Raw genomic sequence first — 6,855 nt, forward strand, 5'->3', positions numbered from 1 at the left:
GCTCTCGAGCCATATATATATATATATATATATATATATATATATATATAATATATATATATATATATATATATAATATATATATATGGTATATATACATATATGTGTGTGTGTTTGTCACATGCAAACGCCTGACCTTTTTCTGTATCACAAGTATTAGGCCACAATTATCGTTTAATATCGGATTTACTATACCTTGGGAATAACTTACCACCAAGGGGAATTAGGATTGAAAATGCTTCTGCAAAGGCCAGGATTTGCCCGATGGTCGAAGTCACTGTCTGTCGTAGTTTCTAAACCTGACCATGGTTCGAATCCTGAACAGCACGCGAACTCACATCAATTATACCTTCTCCAGTGTGTAAGTTACTTTTAAGGTATAGTGTACTCGATATAAAACGATATTGGTAGCTATATATATATATATATATTATATATAATATATATATATATATATCATGATATTAATATTTGTTTTATATTTATATATATATATATTTATATAGATATATATATATATATATATAGGTATCATATATATATATCTATATATATATTATATATATATATATATATATATATATATTATATATTATATAAATGTGTGTATGCAATTTTGCTTTCGATTTATATATACTTTGATTTTGTTGATACGGAATTATTGGAGACAATACATCCAAGACCAATCGCTGTCGTTTTGTATTTGATGCAAGAATAGATGATTATAGTGGGTGGAAAACAAAACTTCAGGAATTCGACGTGATTTTATTCCATTGGTAAGAAGGTCAAACCGCTTTTCTCATCATCATTATATACCTTTTTTCAGATTTTTTTTTTTTTTTTGGTAACCGAAGGACTTGACTACCTTCCGAAGTAATTTGCGAGGGTTCAAGTTACAACTAGAAATAAAAGAGATCGAAATATTAAAGCAATAAATTTTGCGGATGAAATTATAAACCTGACGGTTGATCCGGGCAGAGAAAATCCGTCACTCACGGTCAGCAAAAGCATTAATCTCTTAAGACCATGTAATCTCGAGCAAGGCAGAAAAAACTCTCTCTCTCTCTCGCTAACACTCTTGTCTCGACTCGAGACCACAGGGCTGCCACCGAAGGACAATCAACAGATTGTTTTTCTTGATTTTACGCGTCACTTCTTCCACACGCAACCACGGCCACAGAACGGAAACCAGCCTTTGTCTGTGGTACAATCACGAACCACGTGCCACTACTGACAAAACTCGCTCGTTCCGGTGCTACCACGTCTTTGCATCAGCACCAATCCTCCAGGGAACTGTGGTGACTGGTCGAAATCTCTGGTACATTCGCTCTGTTTTCCAGATACCATGATTCCGCAAGCGAGAATTGACTTCTCTTCTCGCATTCTCAAATCACAGGATGAAAGGCTCGGCAGGGAAGACCGGATTGATTTCGGGATGAGCGACGAAGGCGTACGGATCCGGAATAACTCGGTTGCCGATCCGCGAAGTCCGTCCCCGAAATCTGCCGCCTCTGCCACGGGATCGACCGGGCCAGAAGAACGGAACGGCTTCGCTCGCAGCCATCACTATCGAAAGGACGACCAAAATCCGTAGCATCTTCATCTTGAACACTTCAGGGATGCTGTGGTGATTACTGAAGGGGGAAAAAGAAAGGAATAGTGTGATATATCAAATCTTTTTGACAGCCCATTTAGTCCTGTCAAAATTACATGAATGCATGTCCAGTAGTTTTAGGATAACATAAATTATATATTATATATACACATATATATGTATATTTATATATTATACTAATATATATATATATATATATATATATATATATATAATATATATATATATATATATATATATATATATATATATGTATATATATATATGCACACGCACACACACACAGATATATATATATATTATATATATATATATATATATATATATATATATATATATATATATATGCACACACGTTATTCTACAACTTCCACAAATTCATCCTACCAGTGACGACAAAACTGAAATTATGATTGTGGACAGTGACCACAACAAACATGGGTGTCTTCAGATATGTACCAAGATCGAAACACATCAGTTGCACGATACCACAGAAATTGCTTTTGTGAGCCGCCCCGAACGGGCTGTCATCAGGTTCTGAAATGATTGTAGTATGATTGTACTCACTGTTTACACAAAGCAGGTACCGAAGGAGGCCTGAGACAGGTATCCGTCTTGATTTGAGGTGAAGGCGGGAGTGAGGGACTCTGATAACGTCCCGCCACATTTATACGCACAGGAAAAGACGCGGCTGCGCGTCCGCAACGGTTTTCTGGCCCTTCCCCTTCCCCTCCCCCTCCCCCAACCCCTTTCTCCTCCCCCATCCTGAATGTTTCCTGTTTCCCCCACCACCCTTACTCCGTTTTTCCCGACGGAATGACCTTTTAACGGAGGATAATTACGAAACTATGTATAACCGTAATGTATATATGGTGAAGAGGAGAGGAAGAGGAGAGAGAAGAGAGAAGAGAGCCGTGCCTTAAAATTATACGTGAATCTTGTAAGATACATGTAAACCTAAACATAATGATACTTATGTGAGAGAAAAGAGAGAGAGAGAGAGAGAGAGAGAGAGAGAGAGCCGTGCCTTAAAATATACGTGACTTATAAGATACGTGTAAATCTAAACATAATGATACTTATGAGAGAGAGAGAGAGAGAGAGAGAGAGGACGAGATGAGGAGCGGGAGGGAGGAGGAGAGAAGAGGAGAGAAAAGGAGCCGTGCCTTAAAATATACGTGACTTATAAGATACGTGTAAACCTAAACATAATGATACTAATGAGAGAGAGAGAGAGAGAGAGAGAGGCTCATGGCGTATAAAATACATGTAAATCTAAACGTATTGATACAAATGTGAGGAGATCGCTCCTCCCCTCCCCCCTTGTTCAGGAAATAACAGTGGACCGAGTAGTACCTTTTGTAATTTTCTTTGCAGAGTTTTTACTTAAAACTGTCCCGGTCGCCACACTTCCGCCGCCGGTAGTAAGGAGATAGAATTGTTCTTGTTACGTCAGAAATTGTTTAAGATGTGTATTGATTTCGCTGCTACTTTCAAGGTTCTCTAGAGCCCGTTTCTTTTGTTTGTCATCAAGAACTTCATATTCGGTCATTTTAATTTTGCTTAGTGTCTGTCAAGATAACAAATATACTTCAACATCCTCTCTTTATTTCATATATATGTATATATATATATATGTATATATATATATATATTTATATATATATATATATATATATATATATATATATATATATATATATATTAATTTATTTATTCAATTGCCTTTTTTTTCTTTTTTCTTTTCTTTTTTTATAAACCCACTAACCGACACTAAAAACTGGTTGACTTCTACGTGACTAGTAATCAGTTTTGCGAAGCCAAATAGGGAAACCATAAAATCTGCCTAACCACGAACAACATTTTTTATTGAATAGCAACAGAATATTTCCCGTGAACATTTTTTTTCCGTCTCATTATTTTGGATCTTTATTTTTTTTTATCTTCGATTTCTTTTATTGCCGTGATGGCGTAAGAATCGTTACCTTGCCGCCGGGCATTGTCTGGAAGGCAATTATTTTTTCACTGATTGGGTCTTGTTTCGTGGCTGTTGGTCGTCAAACAAAAGAGAATTCAGATCACTGCGGGCTAATGAAAATTGTCTCCTTAATTACTTCAGCCCATGGAACTCTTTCACTAGCGTCCGAAAAAGATAAAGATTCTTGGGGAAAAAATCATAATTTCTATTCAGGTTTTGGCTTGATCCCGTTTAATTTTGGGGTACGTACAAAATCATCGTGATAATACAGAAAAATATCAACACACCAGTCACTGAGGTTATTTAGTCGAGAAAACTGAAATCATTTCCGCCACCCTCTGGCTATAAGGGTCCTCTGGACGCTTCCATAAAAACGGACCTAAGAGAAGAAATAACAGCGATTTCCGTGACCAGGTTCTTATAATAAAAGTACTAAATTACATATACTATATATGTGTGTGTGTGGGTTGGGTTTATATATATATATATATATATATATATATATATATATATATATATATATATATATATATATATATATATATATATAGATATAATATATATATATATATAATATATATATATATATCATATATATATATATATATATATATATATATATATATATATATATAATTCTATATATATATATATATATATATATATAAATATATCACATTACCGTGATTCATTTACATGCATTAAGCTACAAATGTCCTTTAATATCCAACTTATTATCAAAAGAATTCCCCCTCGGTTAACATATATGAAAAATATTATTAATTCCGAGGTAGAGCGAATTGGATATTAAAGTTCAATTGTAGCTTAATGCATGTATACTTTAATATATGGATGTATATATTTATATTTATATTTATGTGTATATGTATAAGTTTATGTATACACACACATCTTCGAGCCTAACTTCTACAGAATAAAAAATAACTTAGGGCATAGAAATAGCCGTGTTGAGGCCGACGCAGTTATCCAGGTTAATAATTTCGTGTGTTTTTCATTGACCTTGTGCTAACTCTTATCTTAAGGACGATTTATCTGAGGTCATCTGAAGCTGGCTTCCAGTATGTCTGCGTTTTTATTTCATTATAAATCTGACGACGTCAATAAGACAAAAATACTTGTTCCACTAAACTTCATTTTTCCTGTTCTTGGTTTTAGCTCGGGATTTTTATACACACACACACACACACACACACACACAACACACAAACACACACACACACACACACACATATATATATATATATATATATATATATATATATATATATATATATATATATAATATGGAAGTAGGTAATTCGTGTTAATTCACAAAAGCAAAAATGGCACCATCACCTTATAAAGCCGCCATGCTTTTATTTCTTTTATTGTGTGTGTCCCGTGCGCGCTCGCTTTTGTGTGTGTGTGTGTTGTGTGTGCATGAAAGGACACGTGAATTCACGGTATCATCCTATTATCTTCAGCCAAAATATCTTATTTTAGAGCCAGGAATTCTTACACCTACCGAAGTCATCCCATGCAAGGCTAATGCATATTGTTTGTACACACACACAACACACACTCTTTATATGTATATATATGTATATATATATATATATATATATATATATATATCAATATATATACATACATACATACATACATACATATATATATATATATATATATATATATATATATATATATATATATATATATATATATATATATTATATATATATGAGGAGAGAGAGAGAGAGAGAGAGAGAGAGAGAGAGAGAGATGATAGGATTCAAACTGGATTTGGCTTGATGAAAGGTAGCCCTTTTCCTCCACTGCCGTCAGACGTTCAATGATGGTTTCCAAGTATCCAGAAGAACAGTCTCTGTTTTATCTGACAGTTGTTCTCTTTATGGTGGTGGTCGCATGTTCTGATTTTTAGCAAAAATGTTGAAAATTCCACAATGAGATCAGTGCTGAGTTTTCCTCATGTTACGGAAGGGATGGCCAGGTGATTCTCTTTTGCACATTAATTATTAGAGTACTCTGATATATATATATATATATATATATATATATATATATATATAAATATATATATATATATATATATCGCTCATACATACATACATCATACATACATACATACATGCATAAGTACATGCATACAAGGGAAAGAAAGGTAAAGAGGGACTGCAGGTGTTTAAGAACACGCGGTTAAAGACAGATCAAACTAAATATCAGTAGACAAACCATCAACTCAATCAGGAAACTCCCTGTGTAAATCCTTTCGCTTCAAAGGCACTTCCGTTTGACGTCACGAGAATCCAGAAATGTGCCTAACCACACACACATCGGCTTTTATGTCAATCCTTCGTCATATTGTGAGTTTCCTTTGCGCCTGTGTTCACGAAACCACCCGAGGCAATATTGCTCTGGCCTCTTTGCTTCCATTTCAAAATTTGCCAAGTCATTTTATTAAGGCAAAATCTTGATGACTTTGTGGTTTGAATTCGATTTTTATCCAAATTAGCCATTGTTCTTGCATTGGTTTCAGTTTTGGCTGTTCCGTTTCCTGTCACCCAGTATTAACAACTGACTTGGCACTATTACTAGACAGTGTTTAAATTTAAGGAGTGATATAAGCACTGCCTGCAGTTACTTGGCTATTGAGCTCAAGAGAGGAGCCCTGTTTGCGCCCTATAAAAAGTAATCTCTTGATTCCGTTAATTCTGTTCCGTCTCTGGTAAAAGATACTTTTTGAAGTAAAAATGTAATTGCTTGTTCAGAAAATCAATTTGCTTTCGAAATAACTTGAAGAGGTCATGAATATTATAATTCTAGAGCGAAAAGTTTTAATGTTTTAGAGAGTTGTATAATAAAAAAAATTAGGTCTTTGCATTTTCATTGGGAAATTTTGCTGTCGTCAGGTCCAAGAGTAAGACTGTAGCTAAAAATATGCGTAGAAAGTTGAAAATTCTTTGACTCTCAGGTTCTTGGGCATCGAAGGGAAAAATCAGATGAAGTCTGTTTTTTATAAATTTTTATTCCATAGAATAAAATATCTATCCTTATGCGTGCATGAGTATGTGCATAACACATTTTGTTTAATTTTTGATGAATATGCCGATAAAACCCCATTTTGAACTGTCACTTACGGGGCGGGGGAGGTAGGTGAGACTGATGTAACATTAATATTTATGCAAAATTAATTATAGCTTACCACTATCTTTAATGAAAATTTTTTCTATGTATTCAAATT

General features: G+C 34.2%; 1 long non-coding RNA gene across 1 annotated transcript; it reads right to left on the bottom strand.

Moving 5' to 3' along the window:
* Positions 1–752: 752 nt before the first annotated feature.
* On the bottom strand, positions 753–2,259 carry LOC135197614 (uncharacterized). The gene is made up of 2 exons (XR_010310636.1): positions 2,183–2,259; positions 753–1,634 (listed from the first exon to the last, which is right to left on the bottom strand). It is a non-coding gene; the product is annotated as an uncharacterized LOC135197614 (long non-coding RNA).
* Positions 2,260–6,855: the final 4,596 nt, after the last annotated feature.

The sequence above is a fragment of the Macrobrachium nipponense genome, chromosome 21 (assembly GCF_015104395.2).
Source record: "Macrobrachium nipponense isolate FS-2020 chromosome 21, ASM1510439v2, whole genome shotgun sequence".
NCBI classification, from domain to species: domain Eukaryota; kingdom Metazoa; phylum Arthropoda; class Malacostraca; order Decapoda; family Palaemonidae; genus Macrobrachium; species Macrobrachium nipponense.